We start from the raw sequence: 17122 nt of genomic DNA on the forward strand, positions 1-17122 counted from the left end.
ATTTATTTTTCAAGTTTTACAATGCAATATACAGATATATACAAGATAAGCCTCTGTGATTGACTGCTATGTTTATCGTCACCAGACATATGACTACATGTATACAGTATAACAGTCAGCATTAACAATGCCAATAATAACTACAAGTAAATCAACAAACATATAAAGAACAGTATATTTTGTGTTTTTTTTCCTTTCTTTGTATTAGCAGAGGCAATTATTGCACTTACCCTAAAAACCAAAATAACAAAAGAACACAACAATTGTTGGTTATACTAATGATTGTGATTTTATCGTTTTATAGCTCAGAGGAGCTGTGAATCGATTACAGATCTGAATTGTCCCTGTTTAGACACTGCATCGGTTTCTTTTTTAGTGATTACAAAGGGGGATTTAGATAGAGAGGAGACATGTGAGTGTGACAATTATATGAAGAGTTTTAGAGAAGAGAGAAGACGGATACAGTGAAAATGGTACAAAAGCAGTGGCAGAGATACAAAGAAACATAGTTGAAAACAGGAAGCAAGGAAAGAACAGAGTGTTTATAGATGAATAAGAGAGAGTAAAAAGCAGAGGAAAGAGGTCTGGGAGTTCCTTGGCATCAATCTTCAATGCTCTACCACACTTTCATTACTTCTAGCTCAATGCAGATGAAGGCTCCTCTCAGTAAAATGGAACAAAAGTTCATTTAACTGCTGACCTTCTGTTACAGCCTCACACACAATGCAGTGGCTTTCACTTGATACCTATCACTGCAGGAGTTATAAGATTCCCTCTCTTTTTTATCTTTTTTTGTACATGTAATTTAACTTGTTGCATTTTTCATATCGATTTTTCATGTGACATCCACAGATTTAAAATATATATGTATATACATATATATTCGCACAACACAATATTGATCATGTTACTGAAAGTGTATGTTAAAAGATGTTCAGTATATCTTAAGTTTCCATATATGTACTTCAGACTGAATTCCATGGACAGAAAAGACGTGTGGAGTCCCACTTCCACCAGGGCGACACACGGAGTATGTGGCACGGACTACGCACCATTACAGACTACAAAGCCAGGGACACTGCGCTGATCAACGCTGACTCTGCATTCACCAACGAGCTGAATCAGTTCTACGCCCGTTTCGAGGTTAGCCAGGCGGCTAATGCTATCTACCGCCTGACTACCGAGGACAGTGACGTCATCAGCGAGAGACCGGTGACCAGCATCGCGGAGCATGACGTCCGAGCGGCACTGAGGAGAGTGAACACAAGGAAAGCGGCGGGGCCAGACGGCATCACCGGCCGTCTGCTGCGCTGCTGTGCTGACCAGCTAGCAGGTGTGTTCACTTACATCTTCAACGAGTCCCTGGCGAAGTCTGTGGTCCCCACATGCTTCAAAAGATCCACCATCATCCCTGTGCCCAAGAACAGCAAACCCTCATCCCTGAACGATTACCAGCCAGTTGCACTGACCTCGGTAGTAATGAAGGTGTTTGAGAGGCTGCTGAAGAACATCATCTCCTCCTCCATCCCAGACACCACAGATCTGCTGCAGTTCGCCTACAGATCCAACAGATCCACAGAGGATGCCATCGCCCACGTCCTACACACCACTCTCAGCCATGTGGACAAGATACAGGGTAACTATGTGCGAATGCTGTTTGTTGATTACAGTTCAGCGTTTAACACAATAGTGCCCTGCAGACTGTTCACAAAGCTGAGGGATCTGGGACTTAACAGCCGTCTGTGTGCATGGGTGTTGGACTTCCTCACTGGCAGAACTCAGGTGGTGAGGGTGGGCAGGTGCTTCTCCAACAGCATCACCATCAACACAGGAGCACCTCAGGGATGTGTCCTCTCGCCACTGCTCTACTCCCTCTACACTTCAGACTGTGTGGCCACCCACGGCTCCAACACCATTGTGAAGTTTGCTGACGACACAGTGGTGTTGGGTGCCATCTCCAACAACGATGAGGTGGCCTACATGGATGAAGTGAAGAATCTGGCATCGTGGTGCCAGGACAACCACCTCCAGCTGAACGTCAGCAAGACCAAGGAGCTGGTGGTGGACTTCAGAAGGGGTCAGCACAGAGACTACAAACCCATTATCATCAATGGAGCTCCAGTGGAGAGGGTGCAGTCCTTCAAGTATCTTGGTGTCCACATCTCCTCAGACCTGACATGGGCTGCCCACATTCAGATCCAGACCAAAAAGGCTAGGCAGCGCCTGTATCACCTACGACAACTGAGGAAGTTCAGGGTCTCTCCAAAGATCCTCAGGATTTTCTATACAGGCGCTGTGGAGAGCATCCTCACACAGAACATGACATCGTGGTTTGGGAACAGCTGTGTGAAGGACCAAAAAGCTCTCCAGAGAGTGATCCGTACAGCAGAACGCTGCTGCAGGATTGCTCTCCCCCCGCTTCAGGACACCTACACCAGGAGATGCCGGATTAGAGCAGCGCAGATACTGAAGGACCCGTCCCATCCTGGCAACAAACTGTTCCAACTTCTGCAATCTGGTAGAAGGTTCCACATCTTCTGGGCAAGGACAGAGAGACTCAAGAGGAGCTTCTATCCCCAAGCCATCCGTGCCCTAAACACACACACCCGCCCTCTCACATCATCTATAATTGACTGAGACAGGACTCTCTTCCAGACACTCTAAACCCAGGCACAATGTACATTTCAATTCCTTTAATTTTAAATATGTTTATATTGTCTATCCTGTAAAATAGTCAGATGTCTATTCATATTAATGTACAGAATTCACCTGCTTGCTGCTACTACTGCACATTCACCCAATGTATATACTACATATATATATATATATATATATATATAATGTTTCTCCTCTACACCCCCCCCCCCCCCCAATTTTTTTGCACATGTCGAGGAGCGTGTCAGGCTACATTTCACTGTGTGTTATACTTGTATAACTATGCATGTGACAAATAAAGAACCTTGAACCTTGACAAAAAGTATAAATAAATGGACAAATAACCATCTATTTTTACTATCTTTCTATTGACATTAGGAAAAGCAAAAATCTGGATAACTTTACCAGCATCATTGACATCACAAATTGATGTTGATTGATTGTTGCTGTTCATGTCAATTATTGAGTGATTTTCAACTTTTCCTGTACATCTTAATCCAAAATTGTATTAAACATGGTGTCACTTAATTTAGCATTAATTTGGCAATTTGGTTCACTCCTCCCAGTATTTGTCTTAAAATACATTTTTTGATTTACTGAAGGCTTCTTGATTTCTCTAATCCACACAAAGACACATTGTTTTTTTTCTGTTAATTTTATTCTTAGAAATGTGCAATGCTAACCACTGCTGTCTTTAAAGTTCCTGAAAGTTAAAATAAGAAATCCTGACAAACTGTAATACCAATAATCCCTTAAATACATAATATGCCTGTTAATAAAAGTAACCATTTAATTAAACTGACATTCTAATTTAATTTCCAATTATCAACATTAATCAAAAGTAGTTGAATAAAACACGATTACATTAATCACCATTATTCCAGTGGAGTTTTAAGTACACAATCAGCAAACTGTTGGTGTCACACCTGAGCAAACCACAAAAATCTCAAAATCAAGATAACTATTGCTCTTCGTCCAACACCCACTCCACTCTTTGTCAGTTCGAGTTAGATGCCGTCTCCCAGCTGTAACCAAAACTACATCACCACACTTTAAAGCTCTTTTTCAATAAATGATGTAGCGAGGGGGCAACTTTTGCCCGTGGGTTTGCCTGAACATGTCACAGAATTTTTAAGGCTCGTTATGCTTTCAGAAGTAAAACAAAATGTTGCTCTTTGAGCTCACGGCTTCATTTCGAAGTGTAACAACACTTGACAGTGCCAGTGTATTGCCATCTGTATGCCTTTTCTAACTTGATCTTAATTGAGGTGACAGACACATCATTTCAGAGGATGTAGGCATAGCAGCTACATTTCTCTAACAAATTAAAAGCATTTGTGCAGTAAAACGTTCATATAAAATTCAAAGCATATAGGAAAAGTGCAGCATTCAACTATCGACACTAACTTCATACATTTATCATTTATTTATAATCGTCATTATATCAGACCTTTACATTAAATTGTACTTTTAGAAACCAACAATAATTTCAGTGATAATCTGCAGTTAAATTTGAGAAAAAAATAATCCAATTAGAGATTGACATTAAGAAAATGTAACTTAGGAAGGATCATAAGCTACGCTTTTTGCTGAGCAATGACTTGAGTGCAATATCTATGACACATCAGCATTTAAATGGAAAAACTTCTCAAACTCAGTTTTATTCAATGGAATTGAAGTTCATGGAGGAAAAATAAATCTCTGAACGTTTTGCTGGATATGAATTTGATGCAAGTTTGCAATGTTTAGCTGTACATTACTAGCTGTAGACAAGGTTTATTGTTCTGCTTACAACTAGGCTAACTTACTTTAAAAGCTGCTGTGACTGACTAGCATTAACAAGTTCCTTGGTTACAGTGTTGTGTATAATATCTAGCCCCTCATTTTATCGTTTGTTTTTTCATATTTTAGGAATTTATTTAAAATTTTCACTAGTGCTAGTTTCACTGCTAGTTTCAATTGTGTGTTGTTTATATTATATAATTTACATTGGTGAAGTAGAAGTAGTAGATGTCTTAGTAGATCGATTTTATAGCAACATATTTTAGGCAAATATGCTAAGACATAAAAAAACATGTTGAGCAGCCATAGTGAGGGAGAAAACTGCCCAAAACAATTACGTAGTTTGTTCAATGAGTCTTAAATGGCTCTATTATGTGCAATTACAATTCAAAGTAGGCTTTTTAATAGCAATCAATTTCAGAGTCAAACCAAGAACTAATTTTGCATAGCAAATGAAACGCCTGATGCAAAAGCTACTCTTTGACCTTCAGAGAGAGCGCTCCATAATCAGACAGATCTGTTGCTTTGAAGAGGTGTAGAACAATAGCACTGGTATGCTGGGACAAAGACCCTCATCAAATTGTTCTTCTGATATGAAATACTTGCACAGGTATTTGTGTAAGATTACTATTTATATAGCAGGACAAATGCAGGCTTGAGGAACAAAGTTGTCATTCATCTTTTGTCTTTCAGCTCTAAGCAGATTGACAGGCCATCTGCTGTATCTGCTACCTTTCACTACTATTCGCCTCTCATTCATAAATTACTGCATCGCCAGTTTGCTCTAGACACAGCTGAATACACTTAGTGTGATCAGGGCAGAGACAAAGAGTGAGAGAGAAAGAAAGAATATTTTCCCAAACACTTCTCCTCACCAATCATTTCATTTGACACGACCTTGTCAGCTGCCGTACTTACAGAGCAGGAAGTATGCTGTCAATCATGGATTTCCTTCTCCCTGCCACAGAGAAGCACAGACCACAAATTATTCATTTTTTTCCACATAAATCATGTATTAAAAAACCTCAAATTTGCCATTCACTGTATACTTTCAGATCCACGAATACTGTACAATACACACAAATTATAAAATCATTTCCACCCTGATGCGTGTCCCAGTAGTATTCTAGGTTAATGCAAGAAAGGGTAAGACCACCGGGGACAAATAAGAAGAGCAAACAGCAGTGTAATGGAATAATCAAGCATCTCCATTAAGTTCACATTCTGTGGTGGTTGGTAGCAAATGAGGTCCTTGCATGAGTGGGAGTGCTAAAATGCAGGCTTATTTGCTAACAGATACATGGGACTGTCTGGTTTAAGTCAGTATTTAGGAAAAAAATAACAATCTTTTTTTTTTTTTTTTTTTTTTGGTACGATGGCATTTTACTTCATGCCATGCATTTTCCTTAACTTTGGAAGCATAAGTGAAAGGAGCCTTTAATGTCCCAATGTAAACCTTTTACACTCTAAACTTCTAACAAGGGTTGTATTCGGTTATATTCTCAATGTGCAACATATCCCCATTCTAATGGGTCATCTATTATTTATCCATATCATTGTGGATTTCGTACAACTTTAAGGTTAAAACTCATGTCACAGCTTGCAAAGCAAAATACAGCCACATCCTTACAAACTCCAGATAATATTGCTGATATAATTTTTCACACTTATGTGACTCAAGGTTTAGGGAGAGAATACTGTTAATATAATTTAATCTGACCATGAATTCTACAAAGTGCATCAGTATAATAAGCAATGAATTCAATGTTCAACATTAACCCTCTTCTGCAGAGCATTGGCCTTTGGCAACAGAAATTTTCTTAAGCCAAATGTCTAGTTAATTTTTTTAGAAATGATTAAAACAAAACAAAATTGGTCAAGCAGCATTTGAAAAAAGCACGTTTTTGATACTTGTCACAGGAGGACATGCTGTAAGATGAAGGGAAGATTATTTGCCTTAAAAATGTATTAAAATGATATGACATAAACTATAAAATAAAACAATGTGATTTGTTTGTGTGTGTGTGCAAGGTCTGTGTAGAGACTGTCCCATTTAAGTTTTCTTCATTTTGTCTGTTTAGAATTGTGTTTTTTTCTGCCTTCTCAGGGCAACACTGTTTGGCAATGGTGACTTTTTAAGCATACCCACAAATGTGTTTAAATATATTTGCATTTTTATTTACTTCACTGCTTTAAACATTTTGAGTCAAAAATAGGCACGACATTAAGATAGACAACAATGACAGTGAAGGGAAGTAAAGTGGAGAGAACAGTTTGAGAAGATGTGAAAAATAGTATTTTAAAAATTGCCTGTCTAGTTGATATAAATTCATTTACACATAACTAAATCAAATGCGTAAATAATTTTTTCTGACATATTTATGCCATCCGAGTAGACTTACAGAGCATAAAGCATACAAAACAGGAGTATATTGCTATGCTGTAGTCAGTCTTGCTGTGTTTTCTTAAACACACACACACACGAGAGTAGCTTAGCTGTACCTTGGACAGAGACCTTTGATGTTACACCTCAAATTTGTTGGAGCAACTCTTCCAATTTTTGAGGTTACAACTCCTAATGGTCCTATTACTACTGTGACCACTTTTGACTGGCCCTTCATGCTACCCAAGCGCAACTTGGAACATGAGTAAGAGATACATATCTAAAGCCATACTGGCTCAGGCAACACCCAGCATTGGCACTAAGCAACCAGGATGTATTAATGAGAAGATTACTGGAACAAGGCATATATATATATCTATTTGGTGAGCTGTCATTATGGGGAGGCCCAGGTCACACCAGGTTTACTGCAGGGTTTTTTATATCACGGACTGTCTTATGTTTTGGTACCATATGTACTAGACTGTATTATACCATATGATTTTCCAGTAGATAACTATACACCTTTTCTTTTAATTTGCAGAGACTTATGAATTCAGAAGTTGGTACCAGCTTCTATCTCAATTTTCCCCCAAGTTGTGGCAAGTGTTGGGGGAGATTCTGTAACATTCAAACTGGAAAATACTTTAAGGAATGAAATGACAGTACACCATTATAGATACTAACAGAAATAGTTAATTACACAATTAGTAAGATGTTTTGCTACGGTTAAAAGACTTTCAGATTAACAGCTATGACAGGATCCAATGCCAAAACTGATGTGCTACATATAAATTGGAATATGGGCTTGTTAAGAAAGTCTTGAAACTTGGTTTATATTCGATAGGATCTTTCTAAGATTAAGAAGTGTAACTGCTTCTTTTATTTTAGCCAGCTATGCTAGCTTGGTACCACACAAAGTCTAGCCTTCATGTGTCTGTCTTATCTCTGCAGAGTAAAAAAAATCAACACGAAGCATATTGGAATCCATTTAGCAGCACAGCCAAAGGTAGACTTCATTTCTGCATAAAATATATCCTGGGTCTCGCATGCCGGTATCCATCCATAACCACAGCATTAACATCTGCACGGTGCCATGTAGCTGTGAGAGTTTGTTACAGGCTGCAGGGCCATCAGAGAAAAACCTTTATTTTTATAGTGTTCATGAATTAAAGATGGCTTCCCCTGGGGTGTTGGAGGAGAGCAGAGGCTTTATGGATCCCTCACTCTTTCCTCCGCATTAAATCTCCTGAATACCACAGGCCATGTCTCACGATGTTAGACACGGAAAACAATAACAGCCAAACATTCTTATCTGGTAGGGTGTTTTTGTATTTCTTCCTCTCAATACCATTTTTCTTTCTTGTTTTCTCTCTTGGTTCTCTTGGATGCTGTTATGCTTGCTATATTCCTGACTCTAAAAGTTCAAGCCAGTCCATTAAAAACTGCATTACCCACAAGTCAACAGGTTATGTAGCCCATTACAGCTGAAGGTCAAGTTTTCTTGTTCCGTGGTGGGTGGATTTTGGAAAACAGAACAGTCAGATATTTAATGGAAAAGTATCGCAGGCAAACACTGAATAACATTTTACATTTCAGATATCAGCAGTCCATCGCTATGTTTTTTGTGATGACCACAAATGTAAAGACTTAATTTAACAACAAAAAAGAAGCAAATAATAAATATTATTCTATGAATATCTAAAATTTGTCAGCATTGAAATGTGTTTATGTGAGGTTAAATTGTTAGTATTTTTATAGAAATTGGGAAAGAAGACTATCGAAAAACAGACTAGTGTAAAGCCCTTGTCCAAATTACAGTTAGGTAATGAGTGGAACAGCAATAGAACACTAAGCTTGTCGAGAATGCGATTGAAAATTGAAAATTACATTTTAAATAAATTATACTTAAGATCAGAATAAAGATTATTATGTAAATGGATCTAGACTCCACATCCCACTGAGGTTAGAGTCACATACAGATAGGAAGTAAGTATTTTGACATTTACATATTTATTTATTTATTTATTTATTTTAAATATGAAAAAAAGATCTGACTGAAGGAAAAAAAACTTTCAACTTTAATTTAATTGGTTTAAAAAGTACTGCATTTCGCATGACTGTAATTAAAGGTTTACAACAAGGTGCAAACCACTGGTTGCACACAATAACAGTCAAGATGAGCCTTTATCAAAACATCTAAAGCGCATTCCTAGTTATGAAAGTTACCTCAAGGTGCTTTATATTGTACGGTAAAGACTTTTCAATATTAGAAAGAAACCCCAACAATCATATGGGAACATATAGCTGCCATTGGAACTGTGTCACTTGTGTTTATTGATTTGACTGCTGATAAAAGCAGTCAAATCAATAGTATAAACTGAATATAAATATATATTAACTTGAAAATAGATATAAACTGAAGTATGCAGGACTACACTCTCTGCTGAGATTCATCCAAATGCTACAAAACTAACTCACAGTGCAAATGTGTAACTGTAACACTTTGCACTGTTTGTTAAACCCTTGAATTAAAGCTAAAAGCTAAAGGTATCCAATTCAGTCATATCTTTGCTGTCCAAAACTGCAAAAACTGTGTTGTTGTTCAAATATTTATGGACCTAGCAGTTTATACTATAACGGATTCAGCTGAGTCTCAGAAAGGAGCCCTTACTGCTACTGACTAATTCTTGATTCTTCTTTAATTCTTTTAAGCTAATACAAAGACGAGCACAGACACTACCAGTTCCAGAGTTCTAAATGTAACAAACATCTGGCACTTGTGATCGCTGTGGGGAGCACTACAGGAGTGAAATGAAATCAACTGCCTGTAAACACCAGAACAGAACAGCAGATGAGTTGTAAAGGGACCAAAAGGAGTTCAGTGACTGACATTGGACAACAAACAGTGACAAGGATCTATTGCTCATATACTTGATCTTGCTTTCAGTGTTATATGAGAATATATAAGCAGCAGAAACCTATATTTTGTGGTACATAAAAACAGAGGCCTTAATTAAAACTTTTTTACTTTTCGCTCCCTTTCTACTCTGAATTGTTATTTACAGACTTTTGAACTCAACTTACATAATGCACTTATTTCAGCAGTGCACTCACATAATGAGAATTCTACAGTTCCTGCTGTATTTTCAGCTGCTCATCACTGGATCCATGCTCAGCAAGAGAAAACATGGGCAGCATTTAAATAGGACACATTTTAGTCCATCTTTGTCTTAAAAATGTAAAACTGGTGACAGTCATCTGAAGTGTCTTCATGAATTACTGACTGTGAATACGCAAAATCCCCAAGGGACTAGTTAGAGTGAAGCTATTAAAACTTTTGTAAATCTAATTAAGTTCTTTGAAGAAGTATTGTATGTCTTGGTTTCAACATAGATTTGACACTTGATGTCTCATATACTACAATGATCCAATCCAAAAATATAATCCCGACTTTATTCTTGAGACTTTCTATCTGTTGAGCAAATAAACTGAAATTTTGATAACACCGATCATTTCAATGCAATGCAGTCATCTGCTGGCTAATCTTGGTTTTAGGCGTTTATGTTTTTGTGACTTTGATAACTACCACTTGTGCGAAATTTGTCATGAATGGCACCGATCTCTCCCAGCTGCACAATTTGGACCTCCCCATCATCAAATAGTTAAGGACTAACTTGAGAACAAAGATGTTGCGCTAGACTACATCTTATATCTGCAGGTCCTGCCTCACGACCCTAATCTGAAGTTCTAAAAGTATAGTGTTCACACCCAAATGTGTCGCAGACGTTTTGGTTGCATGACGCAATCATTCAGAATATTATGCACTGTTGTGGCTAAGTGGTGTGCTCTTTTGCCCTCTCTCTCTATTTCTCTCTCCCACACACTGCAAAAACTGTTTCTGCCATTAGCCCACTCAGCTTTCAGTCCCTTTATATGGCAAGAGCATACACATACATGCACCTTCACTGGAATAAACACCTCCATGTCCCCATTTTTCCAACCCTTAACACCTTTTCTGTGATCTCTCTCATCCATCCCCTGTTTAATCCCCTCTTTTTCTATGGCCTCCACCAAATTAAATGCAAATAGCCCAGTATAACCTGGGGCGTCATTTATCTAAATTAGAGTGCCAAGTGTGGATCCCCATGGGGCTCCCATATGCTAGCGCAGTTAGCGTCATTAGCTTCATTAGCCCGTGTCAGACCATTAATTACACATCAAGCCTATCAGTTAGCTGTTGCTGAGAGTTCTCATCCACTCTGGACTTCAGTCAGCAGTAAAGAAAGTAAAATAAGCCTTTATAGCTAGGAGTGCAAGAAAATAAATTTATCTGTATCTTTAAAATGTGGGAATTATTAAAGAAGAAAAGAAAATGTTATAAGTGCACTATTTTCAAGTCAAGCTCGCAGATACAGGACAATAGGAATCAGGAACAATCACAATTTAAATTTACTTTGTTCTTTCATATCTAGACTATATCGAAACTATAGATGAAAAAAGAACTCAAAGTAGGCAACCTGCCATCCAAGTATCATTTGGAGCCTCTTTAGTTATATACATATTTAAACTTGTTGTAAAGGTGTAAAATATCGACAGTGTGTGAGTTCTGATATTCTAAAGGGATGTTTGATAATGTGGTGAACAGAATCATTGCATGCTAGATCCAAGAACCACAGCTGAGTGTCTGCTTTGCATGGCCTGATATAGAAGACAAGCTATGGTAGTAAAGGGATGTTTTTGCCCTGAGGTGAGCCTTTCAGACAGCACTTAAAGTACTTTGAGACTGACAATAGCCCTCTGGCAAAATAACACACAGGTCTATGTCAGTGTAGGCATGTTGCTAGAGGTCAGCAATGAATCAGAAAATTCAATTTAAAGTTTACAGAAAAAAAAAAAGAATTAGATGGTAGTCAAACAAACATAACACAATATAGTTTTGGTTTTAGGACACTTTATGCCTCCCTAAATCATAATGTGCCAGAGTTTGGCTCCACCTATTAGGGGTGGAGCCGAACCTGAATACGGTATTTGGAAAGGCACAAATAACGTGTTTTTTACGAATACTTATTTCAAACAAATACTTGGACAACAAACAGCGACAAGGATCTATTGCTCATATACTTGATCTTGCTTTCAGTGTTATATGAGAATATATAAGCAGCAGAAACCTATATTTTGTGGTACATAAAAACAGAGGCCTTAATTTAAAACTTTTTTTTTAAACTTTTCATTCCTTTTATACTCTGAATTGTTATTTACAGACTTTTGAACTCAACTTACATAATGCACTTGTTTCAGCAGCACACTCACATCATGTGAATTCTAGAGTTCCTGCTGTATTTTCAGCTGCTCATCACTGGATCCATGCTCAGCAAGAGAAAACATGGCAGCACTTAAATAGGACACATTTTAGTCCATCTTTGTCTTAAAAATGTATGAATACGCAAAATCCCTAAGGGACTAGTTAGAGTGAAGCTATTAAAACTTTTGTAAATCTAATAGCCAGAGGGCTATTTCGAACAAATACTTAAAAAAAATATTTGTATTCGGGAACAAGGAAAAACTTTACATCAAAAAGCAGTTTCCTTATGAGACCGCAGTGCATGGCCGGCTGAGTGAGTGACGTGTGAAAGAGGTGACTGACGCTGCTGCACACAGCAACAGAGAAGGCTCAGCTGAGTGAAAAAAGACTGAACGGCATCACTATTTTTGTTGAATCGATTTTATTTTACCTTAACTGGGTTCCGGACGCAGTTTAAAACTTTCGCGTAGATCGGGAGATTATTCCATTGCACTGCATTATTGACGTCTGCAGTCGGGAGCTCTCATGTTCACTCTGTTTACGTAGCTCTGTTAGCTCGGTAATTTAGACAATAGGCTGTTTACAGAATAATGTTTACGTTCGGTTAAAAAGGTTAAAACAATGCTTGTGTAGTCACTCACTAACTTAGCTGAAACTCCCCACATGGATTTGAAGAGTGTTGCCGCTGCTGCTGAGCCATCTGGCAAGAACATAAAAAACAACAGCCAATGGCTATTATGTTATTTTCTTTTCAATGACATTCTTTGTTACATGTTTATTGCTGGATTTATGGAAAAACATCAACTAATATTGCATATCCATAATTATTATAATGAATAAAATTAAAGAATACTTACACTATAACATTTGTTAGAAGTGTAACGCAAAAAAAATTGGATTTTTATGCCTATTTTGAATTTTACTCGAATACAAATACTTTTCCCTCCTCAACAAATACAAATACAGATACAAATACCGGCTCATCTCTAGTAGCTATACATGTGGGGTTTTTTTTAAGGTGGTCAAAAGTTATTGGAAAAAGTAACATATGTTTAAATATAAAGATTGCTTGTAATACTTGGGTCATCATTTATTGTGAGTCAGTCAGACAAGTTAATGTTGATGTCATCCATCCCAAGATTTTTTTTCTAGAACTGTCTAGGCTTCCTTTTTTAGATGTGTCCTGATAAAGCCTTGCCTGGCCTTCCACTTCCTGTGTGTTCTGTCCAGTTCTTTTCACCTATTTATATACCCTTACATTCATGAATCCATGTCCTCATTATACACTCTGACAATAATACCTCTTTGCTTGATGTTGTGAAGGGGTTTCTCTGAACCAAGGAAAGAATTCTGTAATCACTCACTTTTGTGGTTGTTAAGTCTAATTGTTGAATGTTGCCATTGTGTTTCTTAAATTTGTATAGTCTTAGTTTAAGCAGTAGGATCAAAGCTATTCCTTTGATCCTGACCACCTCTCCAACCACTCTGTACTGGGGGAGGTTTTATTGTAGATACATCCTATCTGAAAGATCTGTTTCTTTTGATGTAAGCTTCCTGCGTTTACGACCCTTCACTTACTGAATACGGGACAGACTTGACTGGGGGAAAGAAGGGGAGAAAGAAAGAGGGAAAGAGAAACAGCTGAGAAGAGGGACGGGGGAGAAGGGCAAAAGACAAAAACCAACAGAACGGGCAGAGAAAAAAAAATGCATATATCAATCACCTGGATCACCTGCTGAGAAAGAAAAAAGAAAGCAAGCAGAAGAGAACAAGAGTAATAGAATAAACAACATCACAATGATATATGGGAATATGACAGTAAATACTAAATGTTAAACATTATTGTACAGCACATAAGATCAACAGTACACAGTGTGCTTTGAGGTAGGAGCCAAAAAGGGTGTAGTTTGTGGGTGTGATCACCCGTGTGTACACCTGTGAGCATGGACGCGCTTGTTTTTTGTTTTTTAAAAGGTTCCTTCATGTAATAATCTGCTAGAGGGTGTGGGGGGGCCACAGCCCCGTCCTCCACGGCGTGAAGCAGGTGTGGAGGAGATCAAAACTCCAGACATCCAGAGGCCCCCAGAACACAAGAGACCAAGGAAGACCAACAGAGGGGCAGCTGCGCCACTGTCCAGGAAAGAGCTGAGGAGAGTCCCAGATGAGGGCTCACTCAGCAGCCGCGGAGCAGAAGCCAGGGGGAGTTGCAGTGACGCGCCCGTGAGCTCCGCCGGCAGCCAGCTGCGCCTGAGTGACCGAGGCACCCCACCTCCGAAGTGGCCCGAGCGAGCCCCAGGCTCCAGGCCCCGATAAGCGGCCGCCAAGGAGTGAGCCGGTGTGTACCTGGACGCCCATCCCCGGACACAAAGAACCACCAACGCACCGATGTCTGAGTGGGTCAGCCACTGGCAGGGGAAGTGGTGGTAGGGGGAGATAGGCCTCCAAACCTTGGAGGGCCTGAGATGTCCCCAGAGAGGTGGCGCCTGACACCCAACCTGACATATAGACACAGACATACAGGCACACACAGATACAAACATCCATTCCCACCCTCATGCTCTCATATGCACTTACTCCACACTCAACCAACGTGGAGACAGACATAAAGAGACGTTGTACACACGATCACACTCCCCAAGCGTACTCTACAAACCGGGTCTAGGTGCCCCCGCCCCTGGAGGGGGGAACTGCACCCAGACCCAGGTGGTGTTTCCCTTTTCCCTGCGGTGGGGGGAGGCAGACCGCCCCGACTCCGCAGCAGCAGGAAGGCTCCACACTCCTCCTCCTAGTCCTAGCCCCCCTGCTCCAGCAGGTCGCAGAGAATGGGGGTGAGAGAAGACTCCAAACCTCCCTCCACCCGCTCATTGTAATGTTGATGCATGTGTGTTCTAAGGTGCATTTAAAACCCAGGAGGGCATGGAGCTACCTGCCAGAGAGCAGCAGGTAAGCGCATGGTCCCTCCTGCTAGCCCTCAATGTCTACGTGTATTTAAAATTGAGAGGTGGGCAACGATGCCAGGGGTGGGGTGTACACCCTGATGGTACTTTGGACTCCGTGTATCGTGCCCACCCCCAAGATCCTATATGTATGTGTAATGAGAGTGTGAGTAATGTGAATGTCTAAGTTGTGGGATAAAATTGAGGCAGAGGCAGCCAGAAGGGGACAGAGGGGGGGGGGGGGGGTAGCCTCCTCTGCACCCTGGTGACATACCCCTACTCCAAGGCCCTGCATGTGTGGGTGGTTGTGGTGGAGCGGGAAGAGGGAGGCAGCTGGAGATGGGGAGGGAAGGAAGGGAGGGGCAAGTGACCCCTCCCTGGGGCCAGCTCCCCCGCTGACCCCAGTAGGCACCCCCATACTCCGCGACCCGCCAGGGAAAGGGGGCCCAGGCCCATCCAGACCGGGCCCAGTGCAGCAGCGCCGCCCGGCCCCACAGAGCCCGGGACAGTCCACCCAACCCCACCACAGAGAAAACTGCACCCACCCCACCATCCACTCATCTTCCAGACTACATAAGACAATAAACACCCAGGCTGAGATCTTCCTCCACCTCTCCTGTATCTCCCCCTCCTGCAGAGGGAGCTCCTGAGGAGAGGAAAGCTCCTGCAAGATGTGACAATCTCCCCCACCAGTTGAAGAGCCCCCCAGGTGGCTCGACGCACCGGCGGCACCCTGCTCCAGGGCTGGGCCCCCATGCACCCACCCGCCCACAACCCCGGCAACACACCAACCAGGACCCAAGCCCCCGAGGCCCGGTCCGGGTCCCAGCCCAGAGACGGAGCGCCCCCAGAACCTCACGCCCATCCCGGACCCACCCAGGGGCAGCCAGGCTACCAGGTCAGTAACCCACGTCCGTCAGCACAGACCCTCCCCTAGCCCCGCTGCACGCAGCCGCGAGGAAACAGTCACCTGAGAGCCAACAGAGCCCCTAACCGGACATGACCGCTACCCCGGGTTGAGCCCCCCAAGGAAGATGCCTCCGGGGAACCCCCCGACGCCCTAAGCCTGTCCCTACCCCCACACCAATCACAACAGTGAAGGCGGGACCAAACTATGACCCCCCACCCCCACTAGGTGATGGAGCTGATCAAAGGAGCCCAGAGCAATTGATCTGATGTGGTGGCAGAGGCTGTATCAAGACTAATGTAATCTAATAGATAATTTCTATATTGGTTAGAATTAAGATTATTTTTATTTTTCCAGTTCATGAGGACTGTTTTCTTGGCTATGCATAGGGCAGTGAAAACCATATGGGCGATATTCTTTTCTGAAGTGACATTATCTAAACTGCCCAACAAACACACTAAGGGGGAAGTTGGAATGTTACATTTCAGACACTTCGATAAGTCTTCACATATCTCGCGCCAAAACTTCTGAACTGGTGGACAGAACCAAAGAGCGTGGATATAATTGTCCGGTGAATTGGTTTGGCAGTGTGAGCAGTTGTTGGTAGACGTAAAGCCCATCTTGAACATCCGATGACCTGTATAGTGCACTCTATGTAATATTTTGTATTGAATTAATTGAAGACTGGGATTTCTAATTAGATGAAAGGTTTTTAAGCAAATCTGAGACCAGAAGTTTAGGTCTAAGTTAACTGATAAATCCGCTTCCCATTTTGCAATAGGAAGTGATATTGATTCATCTGTTTTAGAAAGCATTCTGTATATTTTGGATAGTAATTTGGGGGGTTTAAGAGTAAGAAATTGAACCACACTTGGTGGTGTTTGTAGTTCAACTTGACCCGGTTTAAATTTCTTTTTTACTATGGATTTAATTTGTTGATATTCTAAAAATCTTTTCTTGTTGATCCCATATTGTGTAACTAGTCCGTCAAATGAAATAAATTCTGTTCCTTCTAGTATATGTTCTAAATATTTGATTCCTTTATCACTCCAATCTGAAAAGTTTATCATATTATTGTTTTGTAATATGTCAGGGTTGTTCCAGATAGGTGTACGTTTGCATGGGATTAATGAAGACGCCGTCAATTTTAGAAACTC

General features: G+C 40.6%; 1 protein-coding gene across 1 annotated transcript in view; it reads right to left on the reverse strand.

The window, feature by feature from the left end:
- naaladl2 (N-acetylated alpha-linked acidic dipeptidase like 2) overlaps positions 1–17122 on the reverse strand; it is a 472039-nt gene that overhangs the window by 359034 nt on the left and 95883 nt on the right. The window contains exon 2 of the mRNA XM_085449971.1: positions 5356–5395. The gene's annotated coding sequence lies outside the window, so the exon portion shown is untranslated. The remainder of the gene's footprint in view (positions 1–5355; positions 5396–17122) is intronic.

The sequence above is a fragment of the Copadichromis virginalis genome, linkage group LG23, assembly GCF_057382275.1.
Source record: "Copadichromis virginalis isolate Kocher_CV1m ecotype Utaka linkage group LG23, C_Virginalis_male_GT1.1, whole genome shotgun sequence".
Lineage (NCBI taxonomy): Eukaryota > Metazoa > Chordata > Actinopteri > Cichliformes > Cichlidae > Copadichromis > Copadichromis virginalis.